Source organism: Pteropus medius, unplaced genomic scaffold (genome assembly GCF_902729225.1).
Source record: "Pteropus medius unplaced genomic scaffold, Ma_sr-lr_union100, whole genome shotgun sequence".
Taxonomy (NCBI): Eukaryota; Metazoa; Chordata; class Mammalia; order Chiroptera; family Pteropodidae; genus Pteropus; species Pteropus medius.
In genome coordinates this window covers 18,662,103-18,674,451 of record NW_024349800.1, presented here as the reverse complement: position 1 = coordinate 18,674,451, position 12,349 = coordinate 18,662,103, and the positions used below count along the sequence as shown (strand labels likewise).

General features: G+C 34.5%; 2 pseudogenes; both read left to right on the top strand.

The window, feature by feature from the left end:
- The first annotated feature begins 7,145 nt into the window (after nt 1-7,145).
- LOC120622538 (uncharacterized) lies at nt 7,146-7,263 on the top strand (annotated as a pseudogene).
- A 226-nt stretch (nt 7,264-7,489) lies between these two features.
- On the top strand, nt 7,490-7,608 carry LOC120622396 (uncharacterized; annotated as a pseudogene).
- Nucleotides 7,609-12,349: the final 4,741 nt, after the last annotated feature.

Sequence of the window (12,349 nt, the reverse complement as noted above, 5' to 3'; positions counted from 1 at the left end):
TGGGGGGAAAAATCTTAAATTGATTCATTCTGGAGACATCCCTAAAATGTTAATGATGAGACTTTTTATCCAGTACTAAGAATTAATGCCATGAGGCTGATTCAAGACCAGAGAAACACATTTAGTTTAACAAATGTATTGAATGTCCTCTGTGTGTCAGGCATGCAGTATACACACGTAGAAATGTTTGTGATTGAGGCAAAAAAAAAGTTTTCTTGTCTTAGGCAGTCATGGCTATGTTTTGCCAGTCTATTTGGTTTTTAGACTCTCAAGTTGATCACCATGATACCAGATTCTTATATTAGGAAAGACGTGGAAAATGTAGCTTGTTTTTGATTCAGGTATAGGAGATAATGAAATGTCATCCATCCTGTGTTAGCCTAGTTAATTCAAGCCCAAGCAGGCTGACTTGAGAGGCCCCATTTATTTAATCAGATTATCCAGAAAATTGTAAAATTTTACTTTGGGAAAAAGATGCAGTATGGCAAAAACTCAGTGTTTGCAGTTGTCTTTATGGAGCAAACACAGCAAGCTGCTACAAGCCCATCTTAACAAATACCAGGTTTTCTTCTTTGTAGTAAGTCACTTGATTAATTAGTCACTTTGTGTCTGATGATTTTTTCTTCCAAAAGCACACTCTTTTGCTGCCAAGAATCGCCGGAAGTCTAGGAAATGATTTACCTATCATTGTTTAATCTCTCATTTCCTGTTCTGAGGCTCCTCTTTGGTTAAGAGGTCTTAGTATACAGGTCGTCTTCTGTTTTGTTTTGTTTTGTTTTTTTAAATTGGCTTTCAAGGAACTATATAGCCTCCTATATTGCTGTAAGCCTCTTCACTTTCCTCTAAACGTTCTCCAAAAAAACAAGGTTAAATTAATTTAGAAATGATTTACTCTAAGTTCCAATTTTGGGATACTGGATGTTGCAATTCTACCACTCCTAAATTTAACCCTTCAAATGGTCTAAGAGGAATTAGAATGTTAAAAATAGGGCAGGGTTTCTTATTCATTGGATAGTTTGCAAGATTTGTAAATCTATAAACCAGTGTGGAATTCATTTTCAGAATATGGAAAATTAAATGTTTAAATAGATTGAAAGCAGCTGGTGCTCATCAGTGTGGTAAAGAGAGTTTAAATGTTACAAATCATCTCACGAGATATGCAGGAATAACCACCTCAAGTTTTTAATCTCTAAAGTTCATGAAAATTCATAAATATGAGTTTAAAATCAATGGCCATTATTTTGATATTGTGTTAGGTTAAAAATATAACAATACAGCAAACATGTCAATTGACTGCTAAACATTTAGGGAAATCTTTATTTTTCTGGTTTCTTGCCTTTTTATTTTTTTAGAAACCTGTACATTCTCTATATTAAAATTCATTTAAGAATGACAACTTGATTGTTACTTAAAACACTCATTTATGTGTTTTGAGGAGATTTTTTTGTAAGGCCCTGCCCAATTTCTGCCATGTTAGAGCATGCTCTGGGGATTGTCTGTGAAAGAAAAAAGCAAAAACCAAGTGCAGGTACTCCCAACCGAACTTCTTGCGTAGTTCCTTTCTCTAGTACACTTGTGTCTCAAAGACTGCTCATCTCCAGCATATATGTTGAAAATATTGATGTCATAGAAATGAATTTGTTCTTTGCCCAGTGTTACGAGGTATTCGATAGTTAATGGGTTTGATAATCATTAACTTTGAGTGTATAGGTCAGTTTGGAGTTTCACTCGCTGTTATATCCACAACTGGTCATTTGCTTTCCTCTCTTTATTGTGCAAAAGGACCGGAATGTAGACGCAGAAGTCTCAACATTGAAAACTTTAGTGTTTGGCATAGGTCAAAAACAATAAGTTTTTTATCTTTTGCAGGTATTTCATACTATTTCAGTAAAGAAAAATAAAAATAGGGCATTAACTAGTTACATCAATATCGTATCAGTATCCATTGTTTGTTTTCATCATTTATTAAGGCAAAAGTTATGTTAATTTCTATTTTATTTGGGGCGATTGCCTCAATTATCTGTAGTATACCAAGGATGAGTCTGTTGATTGAAGATCAGAGCAGAATTTTAAAATAAGGTCAATCTGATTTGGCCTAACTGGTCATCAGCGTGAAGCTATATATCTGGAATATTTAAACACTGGTTTGGCCATTCATGGGAGGATAAAACTGTAGGACTATATATACCTCCTATAATTGGATTTTGTTTGGATGCCACACCACCACCCTCCTTACATCATGAGAGACAACCACGGGAATGATGACATGCGAATACCACTAACTATAGTGCACTCATGGTCAAAATTAAACTTAAAATATTCATTTAACTTGAATCAAAAAAGAAAAAGGAGATAGAAATAGAGCCAATAAAAAAGAGTAGCACTTGAACTTTTATCCTTGGCTAGGAAATGTTTCACATTTTTATTTAAAACTGCACTTTGATTGACCTAAAGAATTTTTAAAAACCAGTCTTATTTGGCAACTAACTCATGTTTTTTTAAGAAACTGTTAAAGGAGATTAATATGAAGCCTGTTGTGTTGGCCTCTGGCTTGGCTAGGTGAGAGGCATGTAAAGGCTTCAGCATACCTTTAAAGGGTTTATTTCTCAAAACAGTTCTAATACACAGAGAAGAATAAATAATTTGGCTTAATATAAAGGCCCACTTGGAATGGAATTTGGGCACCAAAATAGTTTAGCATTTCAACTTAAACATTTTTTGACTGGGTACTTCTTACGAGTCACAGGGCTAGTTGATGTAATGCAAAAGGAAAAGGTTAGCAACTCTTAATAAATGGCAGAACTTTGTTAGCAAAGGCACAAATAAGGTACCATGTGCAAAAAATTGGGAAAAGCCCTGATGTATTCTTAATAATGGTTGATCACCAGTTCTCGGCAATGGTTACATCTATTTAAATAGAAAAATTGAAAAAATTTTAATTAAAAATTAAATTTAAAACAATTTTTTTTTTTGCTAAAGGAGATGCAACAGAATTAGCATTATTCATGAAATGAAACTATGTTCACCATGCTAATATCCTAAATCCTAAATGAAATGTAGAGATGCTGGATTATTTGGACAGCTATGTTTTGCTATGTTTATTCATTTTAAGATTCATGATCCACTAATACCTTTCCCTAAAAAGTATGCATTACAAAACACATTTTAAAAATATTTAACTAAGAAATAAGTTGGAAAAATTGATCTATTCTTGCTCTCCCAGCTTTTGCTGGAATTCAGCTCTTATCATTAAACCATAATTTTAGCCTGCTTCTGTATGTAGAGTAGGATGAACACTTGTGAATGAAGTGTGGATAATCAAGCTAAGAAAAAAGGTGTGATAATGTGAAAGTGGTTGAACTTGGGAACAATTCTGACCTTGCCAAAAAATAATGCCTGAGCTCTGGCTGCACAGGTCCACATGGCTCTCAAAGCCTAGATGACTATGTCTGGCTCCTAAGTTAATATGACTTAACATTTTGTCCTTCAAATAACATCTGGTTTATTGATTTGCCTAAATAAGGCTTACAGTCAAGCAGTGTTCTGGCAAATACCATCTTTGTATCATCTCTCATTTCTCCCAAGTTCTTAATAGGCTCAGTGTACCCTTTGTAGTCCCAAACCCAGCTTTCCTGCTTAAAAGTAGGCATAAAGCAGTTACATTCCTGTTAGAAAGTCAGCCTTATAAATTAGAACAGCATTTAAGGATTCATATCTAATGGTAACTGTGAACACTATAAAGCCTAGTGACCAAGCAGCCTAACATGCATCAAGCAGTAGCACATACAGTGTATTGGGGTACACCCAGTATCTGTTACATTGGTGATCAATGGCTAGGATGTCCCAAGAGATGTTTGTCTCTGATCCATCATCACTCTGCTAGTGAGAAACTGATTCTAGGAGCATGAGCAACCACAAAATCAACATTTGCATTCAGGTCTAGATGTCACCTGGATTCTGACCTACATAATTAGGATAGCGCCTGGTTGATTTAGCTCCAAACATTAACACTATACTGTTAAGCTTAAATTTTGGAAATGGATTCTTTTAAAGACTCTTGGTCTGATTCTAATCGCCTACGAAAAGTCTGAAGATAATAACTCAACAATGTGTCTTCTGGGCCTTAGCCCTTCCACATGAACAATCAAAACTGCAGGCCCTAGATGCAATTACTTGTCACTGATTTAATATTTATTGTGTATCTTCAATGTAAAAGATGTTACAGTAAGAGAAGAGAAAAAGCATTCACTGGATCTGTGACTGCACTAGCAAATTAAGGATGATGCTCAGAATCTTTGGAAGCTAATAATCTAAGACTCAGATTCTAAGTCACAGAAGATGACTCATAATATTACCCATTTTCTGTCTTAGGCAATTTCATCCCCCAAGAGGACATTTGACATTTTGTTTTTCACTACTGGGAGTAAGGAGGGAGGAGCTATTGGCATCCTGTAGGTAGAGGCCAGGGCTGCTGCTAAACATTCTACAATGCCCAGGACAGTCCCCCATAACATAGAATTATTCAGCCCAAAATGCCAATATTATCGAGTTTCATAAGTTCTGCAGCAGGAAAAACTGGGAGCAGTGGGGAGAATGTAATATATCCTTCTAACATATAGCAAGGAAGGCTGTCAGCTGTGTGAGGGAGGGTAAGACCAAAAGACAAAAGGAGATCGCTATGACCATAATTTTGGAATTTTCATTCTGAATGCTTGGCCTCTGAAATTCTAGTGGATAAATGCCCTATATTTGTAAATATCTATATAAGTTCAATATATGTACTTTCCCATAGTATTTTAAGTTCATAAGCTTTGGAGACAAGCTCCAGTGCAAATGCCCTCCTCTGTTACTTATTAGTTGTGTAGTCACAGGCAAGTTACTTAACTTCTCTAAGCCTAATGGCTTTATCTGAGATAATAATTTCTTGACCCAAAGGTTGTTGTGAAGTTGAAGAGATATGTGTGAAATATTAACCCTTGTGATTGGTACAAAGTAAGTACTAAAGAATATTTACTAGTATTTTGTATTTCAGTTTGATTTTTTTTTTTTTTTAACTTCAAGCACAGTGTAAAATACTGGAGATATAAGACAATATCTCTTGTTCTCCTAGAACTTCTCTGTAGGACAACAAAACAAATGTTTACTATGGAGCATAATACATGTGTTAACAGACTTACAATACATCTGTAGAGGGAGAAACGAACTATCTTGGCTGTGGTATGAAAGTGTTTTCAGAGGGGGATATATCTGCAAGAGGATTTGAATCATTCTCTAAAATCATGCTGGTGGGTAGGAGTCCACAGATAGCCAGGTGTGAGAGAGAAAGGGATTCATTCTTGAATGTAAAAAGAACAAAAAAGAATTGACATGAAGCCAAAAGGATTGATAAATTTCAAATAAATGTTTCTTCATAAGAGATTTTAGTTACAGAAAATTGGCACCTAATAAATATGTGTATGTGTATATTATGTATTATTTATATATAAGACATATCTGTATAAAACGTGCACATTCAAGAGATGCACATCTTTAGAATTTACTGGTGTCGTAATTGTTTCTGACATTTCTTAATGGACATATATTTGTTTCAAGCAGCAGAAATAAGTGAGCTGTCTCATAAAATTCACGAGATACTTTTGTCACCTAAAAAGACACACCAAGTAAAAATCTTAATTTAGTATAATTTTGTAATTCAAATTATTAGCTAGCTTACTTTAGTCTTGATTAATCTGTGGCATGTATACTATCTTTTACATTAAGCTATTTTAAAGCTCTTGGAGAAAAAGTAGAGTATAAATCATTGTAAATAATACTCTAGTTTAAAAAGAATGTTGGATTGTTAAGATTAAAAATCTGTACAGAAATCCCTTTTCTTTGTAGACTTATCTTTAATTGTTGATAGGTGCTAGCTAACATGCTGTTTTCTTCCCACTCACCTAAGTAGTTGACAAATTGAAGCATATTTTTAAAATAAACTTCTTTTGAAAAAAAGACACAGGTAAGTCTCTCTGTAAAGTAATGAAAATTTTCATATGACATATAACTCTAAATCAGACTAGCTATAATTTTGATAGAAGTCTGAAAAGGGATGTGTATAAAACTATTATTGTTGGGTATTAACTACCTATAAGATATTAATGATGTGGAAATCATATGGCTTATTAGGAAAAACATTGGCTATAGAACCATAGGTCATTTATCTTCTTGGACAGGTTACTTAACCTCTTTATGGTTCAATTTCTTCCCTGCAAACTGGGTGATAATACATACTTCATTTGTGGTCTGACAATTAAATGAGATACCACCCTTCAAATAAAGTACCTTGTTAACAGAGAACTGTTAAATGAATATTGTTAATAATATTATGCATTCAATTTTCTACAGTTTCTCCATAGAGATATATGCATGTATATAGGCATGTATGTGTGTGTGTTTCTGTGCACATACAGAATTTTGCAATATTTCTGGGAAAGCAAACAGCAATGTCAATAGGTTTATATACTTTGTTTTTATCCAATGTTAATTTACTTTGAGAGCACATCAGAAAAAAGAACTTGAGGAATTCATTCATGGTCTCAATTGATAACTTCAGGATTGAATGTGTGACAATGCTAGCAATGTAGATGGTTTTGTTTTGTTTTGTTTTTGTCAGGGGAGGTGGGGACTCGTAGTATTAGTTCATTTGGTGAGCCCAGCATTGGCATATAGGCAACGGTCATGGCAAAACTGTCATCATAGTGCTTAAATATGATCATAGCTATTCATATTGTCCCACTCCAGTTGAATTAATATGCATTGTTGGTTTTATACATTTTAAGTTTAATCGTTGTTTAGAATGTCTTCATGAAACAACATAGAAATGAAAATTTATCATGTACCTAAAAAACAAGGATATTAAATATTTCATTACTGGGCTTCAATATAAGAGTAAGGAAAAATATTGTTATTGGATAAATTGCAATCTATTTTTTTTTTTTTTTTTTAAAAAAAGCAAGTAAGCGCTTTATAGGACCTAAGAAAGGGAGAGACCCACAAGTAGATAAATAGATGAGAGAAATTTCAAAGCAATGCTAAGCTAGTATGACCAATTTATGTACCTCCACAGGCTAACATTAAGGTTTTGTTATGAATTTACTCACTTTCTTATCTACAGCCATGCCATCCTGAACAAGCCCGATCGCATCTGATCTCGGAAGCTAAGCAGGGTCAGGCCTGGTTAGTACTTGGATGGGGGACACCTAGGAAGATCAGGTGTTGTAGGAGTCAAAATCTAATAAATAAATAAATAAATAAAATAAAAAATATTCACTTTCTTTGTGGTTCAAAAATATCAGTGTCTCTTACAATCTACAGTGTCTTAAATTTTCAGGAATATCGTAGTTGGGATATGTAGAGAAAAGAATAATGTTCAACCAGGGTACCAAAGATAGATGAAATTTTCTCTGGCTCTTAAAAAAAAAAAAAAAATAATAATAATAATAATAATAGAAACTACGGCCATGCCACCCTGAATGTGCTCGATCTCATCTGATCTTGGAAGCTAAGCAGGGTTGGGCCTGATTAGAACTTGGATGGGAGGCCACCTAGAAATACCAGGTGCTGTAGGCATTAAAAAAAAGAAAGAAAGAAATTTTCCCTGGCTCTTGAAAATAGGTAGTGAGAAGGTATTCTGGAAAGCCAGAAATCAGGATTGAGCAAAGTTTTGTTCAGGAGATAGCGAGTGGACCAGTTTGGCTGAAATGAACATTAATGTAAGGGAGAAGTAGAAATGAAGACTAGAAAGACAGATTTGGCCTCTTCTCAGAGGGATCTGAATGTCAAACTAAAGAACCTGTATTTTATCCCCAAATCCATTTTTAGCCAATTCCATAACATTTTGTTATTGACGGTAAGAGTGATTCTTCAAAAAGGTATTCTAAACTAGCTGATCCCTGTTAAAACAGACTTGATGACTTCCTTTTGCTCTTTGAACAAAGTTCCAGTTCTTTTCAAGGTCCTGAGTGATCTGGTTCTTCTCCATTCCGATACCTATTCTTCTGCCCGGTTACACAAGAGCTATAAGTGTTGGCATTCTCTCTTTTTTCTGATCTCATCCATCACAAAAATACTACTGCCTTTCCAAGGAATCTTCTTCCTTTACCCTCATCCCACATCCATTCATCTGAGAAACTCTTACCCTTCCTTTAAGAATCAGTGAAAATATCACCTCTCAGGGAAGCTCTTAGTCTAGATAATGTCCTCTTGTGATTTGCTGTAATATTATTCACTCCTTTTCTTTCATAGCACATGTTGCCAATGTAGGTATATAATTATATGTGTGAGTATTTAACTTTCCTCTCCATGAGACCTTTATTATTTGGTTTACTGCTGGATTTCCAGGGCCAAGGCCAGCACTTCGTACATAGGATGTGCTCAATAACTATTTGATGAATAAATGAATAAGTGAATTCAATAAAAGTGAAGATATACTAACAATGTCTAAGAAAGAAGAGGTATGAAGAAGTACCCATTTTGGAAAACTCAGCTGATTATTTTACGTGGAATAAATTAGAAAAGAAAAATTCAGCTAAAGAAAAATTTGTCTCTTCCTCCTTTCATGGACATTAGTGGGAGACAGCTGTATCATGGTATTTCTCTTACATTAGCCATCTACTGGGCTGATTGTAAGGTTTTTAAAGACAGGAATGAGACTTCTTTTAGTCTCTAGTGCTTATCACAATGCCTGGCACAAAGTAGATGCTCTCTACAAGTCTTTTGAATGAACGAGTTTTTATTAACGAAAATCCAACCATCATGGAAGTGGGTCTATTATGATTTTATATGTATACATATTTTATCTAGATACTCATAACCCTTCAAAATATTTTTTCTTATGTGGGCAGCCTATGAATCTACTCCATTAATCCAAACAGAAATATGTACTAGGCTTTCCCATTGGCAATGATTTAGATCACAGAATTGGAAAGAGTTTTATCAATTTTTTTAAACATGTGGTGGTAGTAATCAAATAGAACTAGGAACAATTTTTCTCATTAACACTGTCACTGACCCAAAGCACTCAACTAACCTGAAGTAAAAGGACCTTCAATGCCTTGAATACAGGTGTCAAGTCTAGCAGAGATATACTTACAAACATAAAAGGAAAAAAAATCTTGAATTTCTGATCATCCTGGGTAGGATTTTTCTAACTTAACTGACACCAGTCTACTGGAGATGCTGCTAAAATGTGGATTCTGATCAATAGGTCAAGGGAGGGGTCTGAGATTTTGCATTTCCATACTAGTTATACAGATCCTGCTTATCTCCCATTGAGCAGTGTTTTAGTCAGGGTTCTTCAGAGAAACAGAACCCACAAGATATTTGTTTTAAGAAGTTCACTCATGTGACTATGGAGGCTGGCAAATCCAAATTTGCAGATTGAGCAGGTAGGCTGGAAACCCAGGGAAGAGCCAATGTTGCAGTTCAAGCCCAAAGACATCTGTTGGTGGAATTTCCATCTTTCCTGGAGGAGATAAGTCTTTGTTTTAGTAAGACTTTCAACTGATTGGATGAGGCTCACCCACATTGTGGAGAGCAATCTACTTTACTCAAAGTCTGACAATTTAAATGTTAATCTCATCCAAAATCATCCTCACAGAAATACCCAGAATAATGTTTGACCAAATAGCTGGGTACCATGGTTCAGCCAAGTTGACATACAAAATTCATCATCACAAACAACACGGATCTAGGGAATCACTTGGTTTTTAATTAGAATAGTTATATCCGATTTGTTTTGCCTTTAGGCTTTCATCAATACATCATAATTCATTTCCTGGTGACAAAAGGAATGAACTTTAAAAAATGGGACATTAAACTCTTTGTATTAAACAGAAAGCCATATTAAAGAATATAAAATATATTTTCTTCTGAAAACTGATGTATTTAAAAAATCACTGTGTACATAAATAACTAATAGAACAATTTAATGTCTGAACTACCTATTAGAGCTTTCGTGGGTCTGTAGGAAAGCACCAAAAACTTTATTTTGAAGCAATATGTAAGAATCAAAATTGTTACTGGAACAGAAAAAGTGTTCATCTGTCTGCATGAGTCTAAGCCAAAGAAGAGATTTGTGCAGGTTTTGTAGTAAAGAAAGTAAAGTTTATTAGAGATATCCAAGTCCTGGAGACACAGGCAAGCTATCATTCAAACGCTCAAAGGCCTGGCTCCCCGAGTGTCTCAGGGGTACAGATTATATAGGGAAAAATGAGTCGTCATGGAAACTAAGGGGTTGTGGGGCTTCTGACTGGTCAGGGCTAGGGTAGGAGGCAGTTGATCATTGCTTCAGGTCTTGATGTCAGTCAAGGCGTAGTTCTGCCTTCATGGGTGTGGAGCTGCCACATGTTATCTTTAGTTTGAGGGAAACTCTGTTTTTGTGGTCCACAGACCTGAAGCTTTGTTCCTAAGGCTGTTTTGATGATGACCTAAGGGCTTCATGATTAAGGGAGTGGTCATGCAGTATGCAGGATAAGGAAAGAAAAGAAGCAATGAGCCCAAGGCCAGTTTGAATCAAGGAGAAAGAGAAGAGAAAAAGTCATTTTAAAGAAGTGAAGATTTACAAGGTTACAAAATCACTGACTTTGAAACTTGATAGATGGCATCTCATGTTGGTGCCACCACTGGCTGGCTGAATGACCTTAGGGGGTTATTTAACATCTCTGAGCATCAATTTATTCGCAGATAAAAGAGATTAAAACTATTCTTTTCGTGAATTGTTTCAAAATTAAAACTATGGTATATCACCACTGCCTTATTTAACTTGGTTCATATAATCCTTGACAGGGCAAGAATCTATTTTATCCCCAGTATCTAGCACATGCCTTAGATTTGCAATATTTTGGCATGAAGACATGCCAAATAAACAAAGCACTTAATAAAATAGCAGCTTTGGTTGTTAGCCACTTCACTTTCTTCATAGGATAAAGCAGGATAGAAATAAAAACATTTTAGATTAAATACCATTATGTACCAATGTACCTTATTTCTGTTTTTTCCCCCTGAGTTCTAGACTGAGACCTTGATATTTGGGGCCACATCTATGCAAGTAATCAATTGCATTTTATGGTACAGTACTCTACCTTTGACTTGTTCTTTTTACGCACAGTATCTCATTTGACTTTTCTTCCTCACAGCTAGCCCTGAGATGCTTGTAGGACAGATATTAATAGTCCTATTTTACATAAGAGGAAATCAGAGTTTCTGTAGATGAGAGAATCATATATACTTAGCTCCAAATCATATAGTAAGTGAGTGAAAATATCTTCAAGCTCAGACTTTTGATTCCAAGTCCTATGTTTCGATCATATCACAGTCATTTTTTCTATCAATGATTACGAGAAACATCTCTTAAATGTCTTCTGCATTGATGATATTTTTGTTCCGGCATCTTCACAGATAGGCCACAAATTATTATTTAAAATTGGGCTGTTCCAAACTAACTTCTTACATGGGGTCTAATACAATTTTTGTTGTAATTGTCATCATCATTGCTACTATTCCTTCAAATCAGTGCATTAGCAATAGAGCTCATCTAATTAGTCTCAGCAATTCTAATCCTATACAATAATGAAAAAATGCACAGACCTTTTTTTATTTATGATATATTAATTACTTAACTTGGAAACCTATAAAGAGAAACCATGAAAATATATATTTTTTTATCCTATGTGTTGCATTTAATGAACCAGAATTGAACAAGTAGTTGAACAATATAAAAGTGTTCCTTTATGGCACTTAAACTTAAGAACAATTTATATAATGATTTATTCAAAATTTAATTTGAGTAAATTTGCCATTTAATTCCTGGTTAGTTATCATATAGAAACACACTATTTTATTTTCATTGATTTTCCTAATCCTAGTAACTATAGAATGAAATTATTTCATAATTGTTCTAATCAGACTAATCTAAAAATTAAAAGGGTTATAAATTTAAAATCTAAAACACTAAATTTTATATTCTATTTGAATTTGATAGAACTTCTAAATAAAGCTTACCAAAAGTATATACTGGAGTAATAACTGTGAACTTGCCCAATTCTAGGTTGGTTACTACTGTAGCTTTAATTTTTTTCCTATAGGAAATGAAAAGATGCTGCCCTATTGAGTGTGGCAGATCTATTTTGATTGTTGTTCTTTGTTGTCTGTCTCATACATTATTAAAATCTAAGATTCACATTTGCAAATGTGTTTACCAACAAGAAAAAAAGAATCTACTTAAACTGTTTCCAAATTCAACAGATTTGCAAGTATATTCAGACACATAGAATTATCTGCTTGTCTCATCACCCCTTATCCCTGCCCCCTC